The following is a 19,732-nucleotide window of genomic DNA, read 5'->3' as shown; positions in this document are numbered from 1 at the left end:
CCCCCCCCCCCCCAAAAAAAACATATTCTTTCCCCATTCATTTTCCCCATAGGAATGGCTGAACGAACCAGAGGTAACTCATATAAGGGTTTTTAGAACTACAAGCTGGGGAGCTCTATAAAAAAACAGGCAAGTATCTATACTTGGAGTCCTTGGAGTTTCAGCTTTCCAAGCATCTCTGTTTTCTCACCTCTTATTAGATGGCGCTGTTTCATGGTTTCAAGTCTGGGACAGTAAAGTTACCGGTATGTTGGTAAACAGCGCCATCCAGTGGACTAGAGTGGAAGTGCACCTGGGGGTCTTCAAAGTCACAGATTTCACATAGCAACTGAGAGGTGGACATGGACATTCCCACGCCAGTTGGCACTCTTAGTACTTCGGTTAGCGTGCAGTACCAGGCAGGATAGACAACTCTTTAGGTACCAAGGTGCGTTTCGGTTTAACTTTGTCATTGTATTTCAAAAATATATATTTTTTAATTTCCAGGGTCAATACCCTGCTCAAGGGCATGTTGACTGATCTACCACCAGGCCAAAAAACATGAACCCGAACCTTGCATGATCGCCCCCACAGTTCCCCAATAGCTGTCCCTCAACCCTCCAAGATCCCCCCCACAGTTCCCCAATAGCTGTCCCTCAACCATTCGAGGCCCCTCCCACAGTCCCCCCCAGGAAGAAAAATTCAATAAAAAATACAATGAATTCCTTTCCCCACCCCCCAATGCACCAACAACCAAGAGAATGAACTAAAGAGAATAAAAAGAAAAGACAGAAGAAAACAGCAAACAACAATGAAACAAAATAATAAATTTAAAAACAAAGAACATCAAGGACAACTGAAATCATAACAGCAATGCCAACTGTATATGTTTGTGTGCATGTCTGGCACTATTACATGTATGTGTAACGTTCGTCGTATGGAGTAGACCAAAACGCAGCGGGAATGTGTATGCTCATCTTCTTTTATTTAGAAGGAAACTTGAACACTTAACAAAATAACAAACAATTGACGAAAACAGTCCTGTAAGGCAACACGCTATACATGGAACAACTACCCACAAACACAGTGACAAAAAAAAACACCCTTACTTAAATATGGCCTCCAATTAAAAGCAACGAAGAACAGCTGCTTCTAATTGCAGGCCAAACCAAAAACCCTGAACATAGAAATAGACTAAATAGACACAGACATAGAAATATACTAACATAGAACATTGCCCCCCCAAAAAACCCGAAACACTCTAAACAAACACCCCCTGCCACGCCCTGACCAAACTACAATAACAAACAACCCCTTTTTACTGGTCAGGACGTGACAGTATGTCTGTGTTCTTGTATGTGTTTATTTGAATGAGAGTGTGTGTATAGTATATGCATGTGTACAAACACCTGCACGGCATCAGCCTCAGGCAAACCGGCATTAGCTGTAAAAACACTGCCACTCAGTGTCATTCAAATGTACTTTTTAATTATGGACTTAGTCATTGTTAGCTAGCTAAAATAAAGTGGTCAAATTATTTATTATGGCTTTATTTGGGGGGGGTTATTTAGTCGTTTTGTATGGCTAGGCTTCATTGTTTTGTCTGTGGGTAATAGCAGCGAGGTGAAAAATACTTCAACACTGAACAAAACTATAAATGTAACATGTAAAGATTTGATTCCATGTTTCATGGCCAAACATTGTTTTCCCAGAAATGTTCCATACGCACAAAAGCCTTTATTTCTCTCAAATTTGGGTAAAAAAAAATGTGTTCACATCACTGTTAGTGAGCATTTCTCCTTTGCCATGATAATCCACTTTACAGGTGTGGCATAACAAGAAGCTGATTAAACAGCATGATCATTACACAGGAGCACCTTGTGCTGGGGGCACACAATGCCACAGATGTCTCACGTTTTGAGGAAGCGTTGGCATGCTGACTGTAGGAATGTCCACCAGAGCTGTTGCCAGAGAACTGAGCAGCCCAAGACCTCCACATCCGGCTTCTTCACCTGCGGGATCGTCGAAGGAGGGGTGGAGAAAAATGTATTCTGATTGGCTGGGCCTGGCTCCCCAGTGGGTGGGCCTGGCTCCCCAGTGGGTGGGCCTAGCTTCCCAGTGGGTGGGCCTGGCTCCCCAGTGGGTGGGCCTGGCTGTCAAGTGGGTGGGCCTGGCTCCCCAGTGGGTGGGCCTGGCTCCCCAGTGGGTGGACCTGGCTCCCCAGTGGGTGGGCCTGGCTGTCAAGTGGGTGGGCCTGGCTCCCCAGTGGGTGGGCCTGGCTCCCCAGTGGGTGGGCCTGGCTCCCCAGTGGGTGGGCCTGGCTCCCCAGTGGGTAGGCCTATGCCCTTCCAGGCCCACTCATGGCTGTACCCGTGCCCAATCAACTGAAATCCATAGATTAGGGCCTTATGAATTACTGATTTCCTTATATGAACTGTAACTCAATAAAATCTTTGAAATTGTGCCGTTTATATTTTTGTTCAGTATAACTACACGGTGGAGTAATTGTGTTCATGCTCAGAGAAACCACAAGGGAGAAACTGGTGCTCACTGTCAGCCTGGGCATCATGTACACCTTGTCAGGCAATCTGCCACATTGGCCTACCTGCTTGAGACCTGCTACACAGGCCATAGTGTCAATCACAAGGTGCGAAAGAAATCTATAGGAGTTTATCAATAGGAGTGTGAGGGTTCCGGTTCTGAGGGTTCCGGTTCTGAGGGTTCCGGATGTGAGGGTTCCGGTTCTGAGGGTTCCGGTTCTGAGGGTTCCGGTTGTTAGGGTTCCGGTTCTGAGGGTTCCGGTTGTGAGGGTTCCGGCTGTGAGAGTTCCGGTTGTGAGGGTTCCGGGTGTGAGGGTTCCGGTTGTGAGGGTTCCAGTTCTGAGGGTGTTGAGTGTGAGAGCAGAGTCCCTCTCCTCCTATCTCCTCTCATCTTCTCCTATCCTCTCCTCTCCTCTCCTCTCCTCTCCTCTCCTCTCCTCTCCTCTCCTCTCCTCTCCTCTCCTCTCCTCTCCTCTCCTCTCTCCATTCCTCTCCTCACCACAACATCAACAACTAGATAACAGAGTAGTGTTCTGTCTCTATGGTCCAGACCAGTAGTCTAACAGAGTAGTGTTCTGTCTCTATGGTCCAGACCAGTAGTCTAACAGAGTAGTGTTCTGTCGCTACGGTCCAGACCAGTAGTCTAACATAGTAGTGTTCTGTCTCTATGGTCCAGACCAGTAGTCTAACAGAGTAGTGTTCTGTCTCTATGGTCCAGACCAGTAGTCTAACAGAGTAGTGTTCTGTCTCTATGGTCCAGACCAGTAGTCTAACAGAGTAGTGTTCTGTCTCTACGGTCCAGACCAGTAGTCTAACATAGTGTTCTGTCTCTATGGTCCAGACCAGTAGTCTAACAGAGTAGTGTTCTGTCTCTATGGTCCAGACCAGTAGTCTAACAGAGTAGTTCTGTCTCTATGGTCCAGATCAGTAGTCTAACAGAGTAGTGTTCTGTCTCTACGGTCCAGACCAGTAGTCTAACATAGTGTTCTGTCTCTATGGTCCAGACCAGTAGTCTAACAGAGTAGTGTTCTGTCTCTATGGTCCAGACCAGTAGTCTAACAGAGTAGTTCTGTCTCTATGGTCCAGACCAGTAGTCTAACAGAGTAGTGTTCTGTCCCTATGGTCCAGACCAGTAGTCTAACAGAGTAGTGTTCTGTCTCTATGGTCCAGACCAGTAGTCTAACAGAGTAGTGTTCTGTCTCTATGGTCCAGACCAGTAGTCTACCTTGTCTATACCCTGATGAATGCTATACAGGGAAATGGTTTTGGTTGGTTTAAAAATAAATACATATTTTTAAAGAAAATGTCCCGTTGTCCTCTGAAAGTTGCTGAACATTATCCACATTTTTATTTGGCCCTCTCCAATTCTCTCCCATCCCCTCCTCTCTCCCATCCCCTCCTCCTATTCTGTCCTCTCCTCTACCCTCCACTCCTCCTCTCTCCTCTACCCCTCCCCCTCATCTTCTCTCTTCTTGTCTCCTTGCAAATACAGGACATACAGGTAACTGCCAAAATAATGGAAACACCAGCAGAAAGTGTGTTAATAAGGTATTGGGCCATCACCAGCCAGAAAAGCTTCAATGTATCTTGGTATAGATTCTACAAGTGTCTGGAACTCTATTGGAGGGATGAGACATCATTCTTCCACCAGATATTCCATCATTTGGTGTTTTGTTGATGGTGGTGGAAAACGCTGTCTCAGGCGCCTCTCCTGAATCTCCCATAAGTGTTCAACTGGGTCCTTTTAAAAAATATATATTTTTATTTTTTTGCCCCTTTTTCTCCCCCAATTTCCTAGTTTCCAATTGGTAGTTACAGTCTTGTCTCATCGCTGCAACTCCCGTATGGTCATTCCGACAGAGCTCTAGAGGTCCTCTGTGGAGATGGGAGAACCTTCCAGAAGGACAACCATCTCTGCAGCACTCCACCAATCAGGCCTTTATGGTAGAGTGACCAGTGGCCAGAGGAAAGCAACTCATCAGTAAAAGATATGACAGCCCACTTGGAGTTTACCAAAAGGCACCTAAAGGACTCTCAGACCATGACAAACATGATTCTCTGGTCTGATGAAACCAAGATTGAACTCTATGGCCTGAATGCCAAGTGTCACGTCTGGAGGAAACCTGGCATTGTCCCTACGGTGACGCATGGTGATGGCTGCACCATGCTGTGGGGATTTCATTCAGTGGCAGGGACTGGGAGACTAGTCAGCATTGAGGGAAAGATGAACGGAGCAAAGTACCGAGAGATCCTTGATAAAAACCTGCTCCAGAGAGCTCAGGACCTCAGACTGGGGCGAAGGTTCACCTTCCAACAGGACAACGACCCTGAGCACACAGCCAAGACAACACAGGAGTGTCTTCGAGACAAGTCTCTGAATGTCCTTGAGTGGCCCAGCCAGAGCCCAGACTTGAACCTGATCAAACATCTCTGGAGAGACCTGAAAATAGCTGTGCAGCAAAACTCCCCATCCAACCTGATAGAACTTGAGAGGATCTGCTGAGAAGAATGGGAGAAACTCCCCAAATACAGGTGTGCCAAGCTTGTAGCATCATAACCAGGAAGACTCGAGGCTGTAATTGCTGCCAAAGGTGCTTTGACAAAGTACTGAGTAAAGGGTCTGAATACTTACGTAGTACATGTGATATTTCAGTTTTTTTTCTTTTTAATACATTTACAAATTTCCTAAACCTGTTTTTGCTTTGTCATTATGGGGTATTGTGATGTCATTATGGGGTATTGTGATGTCATTATGGGGTATTGTGATGTCATTATGGGGTATTGTGTGTAGATTGATGAGGGGGAAAAAATATTTAATCCATTTTAGGACAAGGTAACAAAATTCAAAAAAAGTCAAGGCGTCTGTAACGGCTGTCTTCAGGAAATGACCAAAATGCAGCAGAGTTAGTATTCATCCTTCAATTTAATTGGAAAGAACACTATACAAAAACAAAAACAAGGAAACTGACAGCCAACAGTCCTGTCAGGTGCAACCACACTAAACAAGAAACAATTACCCACAAAACCCAAAGGAAAAACATGCTCCTTATGTGTGACTCCCAATCAGCAGCAACGAGCTTCAGCTGTGCCTGATTGGGAGTCACACACATGGCCCAAAACAAAGAAATACCAAAACATAGAAAAAGGAACATAGAACGCCCACCCAATGTAACACCCTGGCCTAACCAAAATAAAGAACAAAAAAACCCTCTATGGCCAGGGCGTTACAGTACCCCCCCCCAAAGGTGCGGACTCCGGCCGCAAAACCTGACTCTGAAGGGGAGGGTCCGGGTGGGCCTTCTTACGGCGGCGGCTCAGGTGCGGGACGTGGCCTCTGCTCCACCCTTGACGTCGCCCTCTTATGTGGCGCACCTGGCCGCGCCGAAGGTCTGGTGGGCGACGCTGACTGCGCCCGGCTGGCGACCGGCGATGGTTGCGCCCGGCTGGCGGGCGACCCTGGCTGCGCCCGGCTGGCGGGCGACCCTGGCTGCGCCCGGCTGGCGGGCGACCTGGCGGCGCCCGGGCGACCCTGGCGGCGCCCGGCTGGCGGGTGTCCCTGGCGGCGCCCGGCTGGCGGGCGTCCCTGGCGGCGCCCGGCTGGCGGGCGTCCCTGGCGGCGCCCGGCTGGCGGGCGTCCCTGGCGGCTCCGACGGCACTGACCCAGGATTCACCAGGCTGGGGAGACATGATGGATGCCTGGCCCTGGGCACAGGCACATGATGGATGCCTGGCCCTGGGCACAGGCACATGACTCACCATGCTGGGGCGACAGGACAGAGGCCTGGCCCTAGGCGTAGGCACAGGACTCACCGGGCTGGCGGGCGTCCCTGGCCACTCTGGCAGTTCAGGGCAGTCTGGCCACTCTGGCAGTTCAGGGCAGTCTGGCAGTTCAGGGCAGTCTGGCAGTTCAGGGCAGTCTGGCCACTCTGGCAGTTCAGGGCAGTCTGGCCACTCTGGCAGTTCAGGGCAGTCTGGCCACTCCGGCAGTTCAGGGCAGTCTGGCGACTGTTGACTGGCGGGCAGCTCTGACGACTGTTGACTGGCGGGCAGCTCTGACGACTGTTGACTGGCGGGCAGCTCTGACGACTGTTGACTGGCGGGCAGCTCTGGACAGGTGAGACCCACTGGAGGCCTAGTCCTGGGAGGTGGCACAGGACGGACCAGGATGGGGAGACCCACTGGAGGCCTAGTCCTGGGAGGTGGCACAGGATGGACCAGGATGGGGAGACCCACTGGAGGCCTGGTCCGAGGAGGAGGCACAGGATAAACCGGGCTGTGGGGGAGCACTGGAGTTCTGGTACGGACACTCTTTACCCACACTCCAGGCTGAAGGCCCACTTTGGCCTGGCACGGGCGGAGAGCAGGCATTGGGCGAACTGGACCCTCCCAGCGCTCTGGAGACACAGTGCGCAACGCCGGCGCAGGATAACCTGGACCGAGGAGGTGCACTGGAGACCAGATGCGCTGAGCTGGCACCATCCGCCCTGGCTCGATGCCTGCACTCGCATGGCACTTGCGGGGGGCTGGTATGTAGCGCACCGGGCTTTGAACGCGCACTGGGGACACCGTGCGCTCCACAGCATAACACGGTGTCTTACCAGTACCACGCTGCTTCCGGTAAGCACGGGGAGTTGGCTTAGGTCTACCACCTGACTCCGCCAATCTCCCCGTGTGCCCCCCCCCAAAAAAATTGTGGGGCTGCCTCCCGTGTCCGTTGCGCTCCCTCTCCTCATACCAGCGCCTCTCAGCTCTCGCCGCCTCGATCTCCCACTGTGGGCGGCGATAATCCCCAGCTTGAGTCCATGGTCCTTTCCCGTCCAGGATTTCCTCCCAAGTCCATGAATCCAGATAGCTTTTCTCCTGGTGCCTCTCCTTGTGCTGCTCCTTCCTCTGCTGCTTGGTCTGTTGTTGGTGGGTAATTCTGTAACGGCTGTCTTCAGGAAATGACCAAAATGCAGCAGAGTTAGTATTCATCCTTCAATTTAATTGGAAAGAACACTATACAAAAACAAAGAAACTGACAGCCAACAGTCCTGTCAGGTGCAACCACACTAAACAAGAAACAATTACCCACAAAACCCAAAGGAAAAACATGCTCCTTATGTGTGACTCCCAATCAGCAGCAACGAGCTTCAGCTGTGCCTGATTGGGAGCCACACACATGGCCCAAAACAAAGAAATACCAAAACATAGAAAAAGGAACATAGAACGCCCACCCAATGTAACACCCTGGCCTAACCAAAATAAAGAACAAAAAAACCCTCTCTATGGCCAGGGCGTTACAGCGTCTGAATACTTTCCGAATGCACAACCAAGCAGCATTTACAACACAGCAGCTTTTACAACACAGCAGCTTTCATTTCCGTGTAGCAAAAAAAATCAACTACCAAGTTGCCACTTTTACAATGGGAATCAATGGGAAAGAACGTTTGTTTTCCCCAATTTGTGGGCGAAGAGAAGTCCTTATTAGGTGAATATGGACTGGGAGTATAAAGTGAGGGTGAGCAGCTTACTAATGGAGGATGAACAGAGGGAAGGATGGAAAAGAGAGAGGAGCAGCTATGTTTTCACTCTCACCTAAAGAAGCGGGGTGAACAGAGCTTTAACAGGGCTGTAGCAGGGCTGCGGGTGAAGATGGGATAGGATTAGCTCTAAGCCTGCTCTCGGCTTCTTCGGGCTCATCTCAGTTTAGCGTGGAAAGCTCCTAACTCTATAGAGAGGCTGGACGAAGAGGCTTATTCTGTTACAAATTAAGCCAAATGGGGGTGTCAGGCCTAATGCCAGCACTGTAGCACACAGCAACAGGTGGTCACACTCATAGAAACACTCATCTAAATCACAGCACACACTTCCTGCTTTTACTTCCTGCTTTTACTTCCTGCTTCGCTCCTATGGGTCCACTCACAATGGTCCACCCATTATGACATCATTGACTTGAGTGGGGAGGCCTGATCTAAAAACTAAAGGATTAAATCTATTTTTTTTTAATCATCAGTTGCATACAAGGTCCAACAGAAACTTGATATTCACTCTAAGCAGAGAGACATTCACATACTGTAGGCACCACACACACACAGAGAGAGATTCACATACTGTAGGCTCCACACAGAGAGAGAGAGATTCACATACTGTTGGCACCACACAGAGAGAGAGAGAGAGAGAGAGAGAGATTCACATACTGTTGGCACCACACAGAGAGAGAGAGAGAGAGATTCACATACTGTAGGCACCACACACAGAGAGAGAGATTCACATACTGTAGGCACCACACACACACAGAGAGAGAGAGATTCACATACTGTAGGCACCACACACAGAGAGAGAGAGATTCACATACTGTAGGCACCACACACAGAGAGAGAGATTCACATACTGTAGGCACCACACACAGAGAGAGAGAGAGATTCACATACTGTAGGCACCACACACAGAGAGAGAGATTCACATACTGTAGGCACCACACACAGAGAGAGAGAGAGATTCACATACTGTAGGCACCACACACAGAGAGAGAGAGATTCACATACTGTAGGCACCACACACAGAGAGAGAGATTCACATACTGTAGGCACCACACACGAGAGAGAGAGAGAGAGAGAGAGAGAGAGAGAGAGAGAGAGAGAGAGAGAGAGAGAGAGAGAGATTTTAATTTTTTCCCAACACTGTACATTAGTATTCAATATCAAGGTAAACCTAGATGGTAATTTTCCATTAAGAAACATTCTGTAAATTGCTTTAACTCTTTTAAAAGTATTGTTTTTTGGTAGTGAAAGAAGTTTGAAACGTTTTACTTAAGCGAAGCCGTTAAATATAGTCAAAGTTAAATTGAGTAAAATCATTGGTCTGATTACTTTGATAGACTACTATATAAACATTATCACTTAGGATTGAAGGGCAGTTAGATCACAAATCAGGAAAAACGACACTCCAACTACTACACTTTACCACTCTCCTACTCACTAGTGTAAAGTACTTAAGTTAAAATACTTTAAAGTAATACTTGTGTAGTTTTTTTTGGGTATCTGTACTTTACTTTTTATATATTTTTTTACAACTTTTACTTCACTACATTCCTAAAGAAAATATTGTACTTTTTACTTTTTACTCAAACGCATTTAGAAGGAAAGAAATTCCACAAATTAACTTTTAATAACAAGATACACCTGGTAATTGAAATGCATTCCAGGTGACAACCTCATAAAGCTGGTGGTGTCACACTCTGATCTGTTTCACCTGTCTTTGTGCCTGTCTCCACCCCCACCAGGTGTCTCCCATCTCCACTCACCTGTGTTTCTGCTGGTCTCCACACCCCACCAGGTGTCTCCCAACTCCCCTCACCTGTCTTTGTGCCTGTCTCCACCCCCCACCAGGTGTCTCCCATCTCCCCTCACCTGTCTTTGTTCTTGTCTCCACCCCCCACCCCCCACCAGGTGTCTCCCATCTCCCCTCACCTGTCTTTGTGCCTGTCTCCACCCACCACCAGGTGTCTCCCATCTCCACTCACCTGTGTTTCTGCTGGTCTCCACCCCCCACCAGGTGTCTCCCATCTCCCCTCACCTGTCTTTGTTCCTGTCTCCACCCCCCACCAGGTGTCTTCATCTCCCCTCACCTGTCTTTGTGCCTGTCTCCACCCCCCACCAGGTGTCTCCCATCTCCCCTCACCTGTCTTTGTGACTGTCTCCACCCCCCACCAGGTGTCTCCCATCTCCCCTCACCTGTCTTTGTTCTTGCCTCCACCCCCCACCAGGTGTCTCCCATCTCCCATCACCTGTCTTTGTGCTTGTCTCCACCCCCCACCAGGTGTCTCCCATCTCCCCTCACCTGTCTTTGTGCTTGTCTCCACCCCCCACCAGGTGTCTCCCATCTCCCCTCACCTGTCTTTGTGCCTGTCTCCACCCACCACCAGGTGTCTCCCATCTCCCCTCACCTGTCTTTGTGCCTGTCTCCACCCACCACCAGGTGTCTCCCATCTTCCCTCACCTGTGTTTCTGCTGGTTTCCATCCCCCACCAGCTGTCTCCCATCTCCCCTCACCTGTCTTTGTGCCTGTCTCCACCCCCACCAGGTGTCTCCCATCTCCCCTCACCTGTGTTTCTGCTTGTCTCCACCCCCCAACAGGTGTCTCCCATCTCCCCTCACCTGTGTTTCTGCTTGTCTCCACCCCCCACCAGGTGTCTCCCATCTCCCCTCACCTGTCTTTGTGCTTGTCTCCACCCCCCACCAGGTGTCTCCCATCTCCCCTCACCTGTCTTTGTGCTTGTCTCCACCCCCCACCAGGTGTCTCCCATCTCCCCTCACTTGTCTTTGTGCCTGTCTCCACCCACCACCAGGTGTCTCCCATCTCCCCTCACCTGTCTTTGTGCCTGTCTCCACCCACCACCAGGTGTCTCCCATCTCCCCTCACCTGTGTTTCTGCTGGTCTCCACCCACCACCAGCTGTCTCCCATCTCCCCTCACCTGTCTTTGTGCCTGTCTCCACCCCCACCAGGTGTCTCCCATCTCTCCTCACCTGTGTTTCTGATTGTCTCCACCCCCCACCAGGTGTCTCCCATCTCCCCTCACCTGTGTTTCTGCTGGTCTCCACCCCCCACCAGGTGTCTCCCATCTCCCCTCACCTGTGTTTCTGCTTGTCTCCACCCCCCACCAGGTGTCTCCCATCTCCCCTCACCTGTGTTTCTGCTTGTCTCCACCCCCCACCAGGTGTCTCCCATCTCCCCTCACCTGTCTTTGTGCCTGTCTCCACCCCACACCAGGTGTCTTCCGTTTCCTCTCACCTATCTTTGTGCCTGTCTCCACCACCCAACAGGTTTCTTCCATCTCCCCTCACCTGTGTTTCTGCTGGTCTCCACCCCCCACCAGGTGTCTCCCATCTCCCCTCACCTGTCTTTGTGCCTGTCTCCACCCCCCACCAGGTGTCTCCCATCTCCCCTCACCTGTCTTTGTGCTGGTCTCCACCCCCCACCAGGTGTCTCCTATCTCCCCTCACCTGTCTTTGTGCATGTTTCCACCCACCACCAGGTGTCTCCCATCTCCACTCACCTGTCTTTGTGCCTGTCTCCACCCACCACCAGGTGTCTCCCATCTCCCCTCACCTGTGATTCTGCTGGTCTCCACCCCCCACCAGCTGTCTCCCATCTCCCATCACCTGTCTTTGTGCCTGTCTCCACCCCCACCAGGTGTCTTAAGTCTCTTCTCACCTATCTTTGTGCCTGTCTCCACCACCCACCAGGTGTCTTCCATCTCCCCTCACATGTCTTACTGCTGGTCTCCACCCCCCACCAGGTGTCTCCCATCTCCCCTCACCTGTCTTTGTGCCTGTCTCCACCCCCCACCAGGTGTCTCCCATCTCCCCTCACCTGTCTTTGTGCCTGTCTCCAACCACCACCAGGTGTCTCCCATCTCCCCTCACCTGTTTTTGTGCCTGTCTTCACCCCCCACCAGGTGTCTTCCATCTCCCCTCACCTGCCTTTGTGCCTGTCTCCACACACCACCAGGTGTCTCCCATCTCCCCTCACCTGTCTTTGTGCCTGACTCCACTCCCCATCAGGTGTCTCCCATCTCCCCTCACCTGTCTTTGTGCCTATCTCCACCCCCCACCAGGTGTCTCCCATCTCCCCTCACCTGTCTTTGTGCCTGTCTCCAACCCCCCACCAGGTGTCTACCATCTCCCCTCACCTGTCTTTGTGCCTGTCTCCACCCACCACCAGGTGTCTCCCATCTCCCCTTACCTGTCTTTGTGTCTGTCTCCACCCCCTACCAGGTGCCTCCCATCTCCCCTCACCTGTCTTTGTGCCTGTCTCCACCCCCACCAGGTGTCTCCCATCTCCCTCACCTGTGTTTCTGCTGGTCTCCACCCCCCACCAGCTGTCTCCCATCTCCCCTCACCTGTGTTTCTGCTTGTCTCCACCCCACACCAGGTGTCTCCCATCTCCCCTCACCTGTGTTTCTGCTTGTCTACACCCCCCACCTGGTGTCTCCCATCTCCCCTCACCTGTGTTTCTGCTGGTCTCCACCCCCCACCAGCTGTCTCCCATCTCCCCTCACCTCTGTTTCTGCTTGTCTCCACTCCCCACCAGGTGTCTCCCATCTCCCCTCACCTGTCTTTGTGCCTATCTCCACCCCCCACCAGGTGTCTCCCATCTCCCCTCACCTGTCTTTGTGCCTGTCTCCAACCCCCCACCAGGTGTCTACCATCTCCCCTCACCTGTCTTTGTGCCTGTCTCCACCCACCACCAGGTGTCTCCCATCTCCCCTTACCTGTCTTTGTGTCTGTCTCCACCCCCTACCAGGTGCCTCCCATCTCCCCTCACCTGTCTTTGTGCCTGTCTCCACCCCCCACCAGGTGTCTTCCGTCTCTTCTCACCTATCTTTGTGCCTGTCTCCACCACCCACCAGGTTTCTTCCATCTCCCCTCACCTGTGTTTCTGCTTGTCTCCACCCCCCACCACGTGTCTCCCATCTCCCCTCACCTGTCTTTGTGCCTGTCTCCACCCCCCACCAGGTGTCTTCATCTCCCCTCAACTGTCTTTGTGCGTGTCTCCACCCCCCCACCAGGTGTCTCCCAACTCCCCTCACCTGTCTTTGTGCCTGTCTCCACCCCCCAACAGGTGTCTTCCATCTCCCCTCACCTGTCTTTGTGCCTGTCTCCAACCCCCATCAGGTGTCTCCCATCTCCCCTCACCTGTGTTTCTGCTGGTCTCCACCCCCACCAGGTTGATATGTCTGATGGGGATTAATAACAATATCTAGTTGATCTGTCTGATGGGGGAGGTTAATAACAATATCTATTTGATCTGTCTGATGGGGGGGTTAATAACAATATCTAGTTGATCTGTCTGATGGGGGGTTAATAACAATATCTAGTTGATCTGTCTGATGGGGGGGTTAATAACAATATCTAGTTGATCTGTCTGATGGGGGGGTTAATAACACTTTCTAGTTGATCTGTCTGATGGGGGGGTTAATAACAATATCTAGTTGATCTGTCTGATGGGGGGGGTTAATAACAATATCTAGTTGATCTGTCTGATGGGGGGGTTAATAACAATATCTAGTTGATCTGTCTGATGGGGGCTTAATAACAATATCTAGTTGATCTGTCTGATGGGGGGGGTTAATAACATTATCTAGTTGATCTGTCCGATGGGGGGGTTAATAACACTTTCTAGTTGATCTGTCTGATGGGGGGGTTAATAACAATATCTAGTTGATCTGTCTGATGGGGGGGTTAATAACAATATCTAGTTGATCTGTCTGATGGGGGGTTAATAACAATATCTAGTTGATCTGTCTGATGGGGGGGTTAATAACAATATCTAGTTGATCTGTCTGATGGGGGGGTTAATAACAATATCTAGTTGATCTGTCTGATGGGGGGTTAATAACAATTTCTAGTTGATCTGTCTGATGGGGGGTTAATAACAATATCTAGTTGATCTGTCTGATGGGGGGGTTAATAACAATATCTAGTTGATCTGTCTGATGGGGGGGTTAATAACAATATCTAGTTGATCTGTCTGATGGGGGGTTAATAACAATATCTAGTTGATCTTTCTGATGGGGGGTTAATAACAATATCTAGTTGATCTGTCTGATGGGGGCTTAATAACAATATCTAGTTGATCTGTCTGATGGGGGGGGGTTAATAACAATATCTAGTTGATCTGTCTGATGGGGGGGTTAATAACAATATCTAGTTGATCTGTCTGATGGGGGTTAATAACAATATCCAGTTGATCTGTCTGATGGGGGGTTAATAACAATATCTAGTTGATCTGTCTAACGGGGGGTTAATAACAATATCTAGTTGATCTGTCTGATGGGGGGGTTAATAACAATATCTAGTTGATCTGTCTGATGGGGGGGTTAATAACAATATCTAGTTGATCTGTCTGATGGGGTGGTTAATAACAATATCTAGTTGATCTGTATGATGGGGGGTTAATAACAATATCTAGTTGATCTGTCTGATGGGGGGGTTAATAACAATATCTAGTTGATCTGTCTGACGGGGGGGTTAATAACAATATCTAGTTGATCTGTCTGATGGGGGGTTAATAACAATATCTAGTTGATATGTCTGATCGGGGGGTTAGTAACAATATCAAGTTGATCTGTCTGATGGGGGGGTTAATAACAATATCTAGTTTACCTGTCTGATGGGGGGGTTAATAACAATATCTAGTTGATCTGTCTGATGGGGGGGTTAATAACAATATCTAGTTGATCTGTCTGATGGGGGGGTTAATAACAATTTCTAGTTGATCTGTCTGATGGGGGTGTTAATAACAATATCTAGTTGATCTCTCTGATGGGCGGGGTTAATAACAATATCTAGTTGATCTGTCTGATGGGGGGTTAATAACAATATCTAGTTGATCTGTCTGATGGGGGGGTTAATAACAATATCTAGTTGATCTTTCTGATGGGGGGTTAATAACAATATCTAGTTGATCTGTCTGATGGGGGCTTAATAACAATATCTAGTTGATCTGTCTGATGGGGGGTTAATAACAATATCTAGTTGATCTGTCTGATGGGGGGTTAATAACAATTTCTAGTTGATCTGTCTGATGGGGGGGTTAATAACAATATCTAGTTGATCTGTCTGATGGGGGGGTTAGTAACAATATCTAGTTGATCTGTCTGATGGGGGGGTTAATAACAATATCTAGTTGATCTGTCTGATGGGGGTTAATAACAATATCCAGTTGATCTGTCTGATGGGGGGTTAATAACAATATCTAGTTGATCTGACTAATGGGGGGTTAATAACAATATCTAGTTGATCTGTCTGATGGGGGGGGGTTAATAACAATATCTAGTTGATCTGTCTGATGGGGGGGTTAATAACAATATCTAGTTGATCTGTCTGATGGGGTGGATAATAACAATATCTAGTTGATCTGTATGATGGGGGGGGTTAATAACAATATCTAGTTGATCTGTCTGATGGGGGGGGGGTTAATAACAATATCTAGTTGATCTGTCTGATGGGGGGGGTTAATAACAATATCTAGATGATCTGTCTGATGGGGGGTTAATAACAATATCCAGTTGATCTGTGTGACGGGGGGTTAATAACAATATCTAGTTGATCTGTCTGATGGGGGGTTAATAACAATATCTAGTTGATATGTCTGATGGGGGGTTAATAACAATATCAAGTTGATCTGTCTGATGGGGGGTTAATAACAATATCTAGTTTATCTGTCTGATGGGGGGTTAATAACAATATCTAGTTGATCTGTCTGATGGGGGTTAATAACAATATCTAGTTGATCTGTCTTATGGGGGGGGTTAATAACAATATCTAGTTGATCTGTCTGATGGGGGCTTAATAACAATATCTAGTTGATCTGTCTGATGGGGGGGTTAATAACAATATCTAGTTGATCTGTCTGATGGGGGGTTAATAACACTTTCTAGTTGATCTGTCTGATGGGGGGGTTAATAACAATATCTAGTTGATCTGTCTGATGGGGGGGGTTAATAACAATATCTAGTTGATCTGTCTGATGGGGGGGTTAATAACAATATGTAGTTGATCTGTCTGATGGGGGGTTAATAACAATATCTAGTTGATCTTTCTGATGGGGGGTTAATAACAATATCTAGTTGATCTGTCTGATGGGGGGCTTAATAACAATATCTAGTTGATCTGTCTGATGGGGGGGTTAATAACAATATCTAGTTGATCTGTCTGATGGGGGGGTTAATAACAATATCTAGTTGATCTGTCTGATGGGGGTTAATAAAAATATCCAGTTGATCTGTCTGATGGGGGTTAATAACAATATCTAGTTGATCTGTCTAATGGGGGTTAATAACAATATCTAGTTGATCTGTCTGATGGGGGGGTTAATAACAATATCTAGTTGATCTGTCTGATGGGGGGGTTAATAACAATATCTAGTTGATCTTTCTGATGGGGTGGTTAATAACAATATCTAGTTGATCTGTATGATGGGGGGGTTAATAACAATATCTAGTTGATCTGTCTGATGGGGGGTTAGTAACAATATCTAGTTGATCTGTCTGATGGGGGGGTTAATAACAATATCTAGTTGATCTGTCTGATGGGGGTTAATAACAATATCCAGTTGATCTGTCTGATGGGGGGTTAATAACAATATCTAGTTGATCTGTCTAATGGGGGGTTAATAACAATATCTACTTGATCTGTCTGATGGGGGGTTAATAACAATATCTAGTTTATCTGTCTGATGGGGGGTGTTAATAACAATATCTAGTTGATCTGTCTGATGGGGGGTTAATAACAATATCTAGTTGATCTGTCTGATGGGGGGGATTAATAACAATATCTAATTGATATGTCTGATGGGGGGGTTAATAACAATATCAAGTTGATCTGTCTGATGGGGGGGTTAATAACTATATCTAGTTGATCTGTCTGATGGGGGGATAATAACAATATCTAGTTGATCTGTCTGATGGGGGAGGTTAATAACAATATCTATTTGATCTGTCTGATGGGGGGGTTAATAACAATATCTAGTTGATCTGTCTGATGGGGAGGTTAATAACAATATCTAGTTGATCTGTCTGATGGGGGGATTAATAACAATATCTAGTTGATCTGTCTGATGGGGGGTTAATAACAATATCTAGTTGATCTGTCTGATGGGGGGGGGTTAATAACAATATCTAGTTGATCTGTCTGATGGGGGTTAATAACAATATCTAGTTGATCTGTCTGATGGGGGGGTTAATAACAATATCTAGTTGATCTGTCTGATGGGGGGCTTAATAACAATATCTAGTTGATCTGTCTGATGGGGGGTTAATAACAATTTCTAGTTGATCTGTCTGATGGGGGGTTAATAACAATATCTAGTTGATCTGTCTGATGGGGGGTTAATAACAATATCTAGTTGATCTGTCTGATGGGGTGGATAATAACAATATCTAGTTGATCTGTATGATGGGGGGGGTTAATAACAATATCTAGTTGATCTGTCTGATGGGGGGGGTTAATAACAATATCTAGTTGATCTGTCTGATGGGGGGGTTAATAACAATATCTAGATGATCTGTCTGATGGGGGGTTAATAACAATATCCAGTTGATCTGTGTGACGGGGGGTTAATAACAATATCTAGTTGATCTGTCTGATGGGGGGTTAATAACAATATCTAGTTGATATGTCTGATGGGGGGTTAATAACAATATCAAGTTGATCTGTCTGATGGGGGGTTAATAACAATATCTAGTTTATCTGTCTGTAATGGGGGTTAATAACAATATCTAGTTGATCTGTCTGATGGGGGATAATAACAATATCTAGTTGATCTGTCTGATGGGGGAGGTTAATAACAATATCTAGTTGATCTGTCTGATGGGGGGATAATAACAATATCTAGTTGATCTGTCTGATGGGGGGTTAATAACAATATCTAGTTGATCTGTCTTATGGGGGGGTTAATAACAATATCTAGTTGATCTGTCTGATGGGGGCTTAATAACAATATCTAGTTGATCTGTCTGATGGGGGGTTAATAACAATATCTAGTTGATCTGTCTGATGGGGGGGTTAATAACACTTTCTAGTTGATCTGTCTGATGGGGGGGTTAATAACAATATCTAGTTGATCTGTCTGATGGGGGGGTTAATAACAATATCTAGTTGATCTGTCTGATGGGGGGGTTAATAACAATATCTAGTTGATCTGTCTGATGGGGGGTTAATAACAATATCTAGTTGATCTTTCTGATGGGGGTTAATAACAATATCTAGTTGATCTGTCTGATGGGGGGGGGTTAATAACAATATCTAGTTGATCTGTCTGATGGGGGGTTAATAACAATATCTAGTTGATCTTTCTGATGGGGTGGTTAATAACAATATCTAGTTGATCTGTATGATGGGGGGGGTTAATAACAATATCTAGTTGATCTGTCTGATGGGGGGTTAGTAACAATATCTAGTTGATCTGTCTGATGGGGGGGTTAATAACAATATCTAGTTGATCTGTCTGATGGGGGAGGTTAATAACAATATCTATTTGATCTGTCTGATGGGGGGTTAATAACAATATCTAGTTGATCTGTCTGATGGGGAGGTTAATAACAATATCTAGTTGATCTGTCTGATGGGGGGATTAATAACAATATCTAGTTGATCTGTCTGATGGGGGGTTAATAACAATATCTAGTTGATCTGTCTGATGGGGGGGGGTTAATAACAATATCTAGTTGATCTGTCTGATGGGGGTTAATAACAATATCTAGTTGATCTGTCTGATGGGGGGGGTTAAAAACAATATCTAGTTGATCTGTCTGATGGGGGGGCTTAATAACAATATCTAGTTGATCTGTCTGATGGGGGGGTTAATAACAATTTCTAGTTGATCTGTCTGATGGGGGGGTTAATAACAATATCTAGTTGATCTGTCTGATGGGGGGTTAATAACAATATCTAGTTGATCCGTCTGATGGGGGGGTTAATAACAATATCTAGTTGATCTTTCTGATGGGGGCTAAATAACAATATCCAGTTGATCTGTCTGATGGGGGTTAATAACAATATCTAGTTGATCTGTCTGATGGGGGCTAAATAACAATATCTAGTTGATCTGTCTGATGGGGGAGTTAATAACAATATCTAGTTGATCTGTCTGATGGGGGTTAATAACAATATCTAGTTGATCTGTCTGATGGGGGGTTAATAACAATATCTAGTTGATCTGTCTGATGGGGGGTTAATAACAATATCTAGTTGATCTGTCTGATGGGGGTTAATAACAATATCTAGTTGATCTGTCTGATGGGGGTTAATAACAATATCTAGTTGATCTGAATGATGGGGGGGTTAATAACAATATCTAGTTGATCTGTCTGATGGGGGGGTTAATAACAATATCTAGTTGATCTGTCTGATGGGGGGGAAATAACAATATCTAGTTGATCTGTCTGATAGGGGGGTTAATAACAATATCTAGTTGATCTGTTGATTGGGCGGTTAATAACAATATCTAGTTGATCTGTCTGATGGGGGGGTTAATAACAATATCTAGTTGATCTGTCTGATGGGCGGGATTAATAACAATATCTAGTTGATCTGTCTGATGGGGGGTTAATAACAATATCTAGTTGATCTGTCTGATGGGGGGGGTTAATAACAATATCTAGTTGATCTGTCTGATGGGGGGTTAATAACAATATGTAGTTGATCTGTCTGATGGGGAGGGGTCA

Source organism: Salmo salar, chromosome ssa11 (genome assembly GCF_905237065.1).
Source record: "Salmo salar chromosome ssa11, Ssal_v3.1, whole genome shotgun sequence".
Lineage (NCBI taxonomy): Eukaryota > Metazoa > Chordata > Actinopteri > Salmoniformes > Salmonidae > Salmo > Salmo salar.
This window is presented reverse-complemented; position numbering follows the sequence as displayed.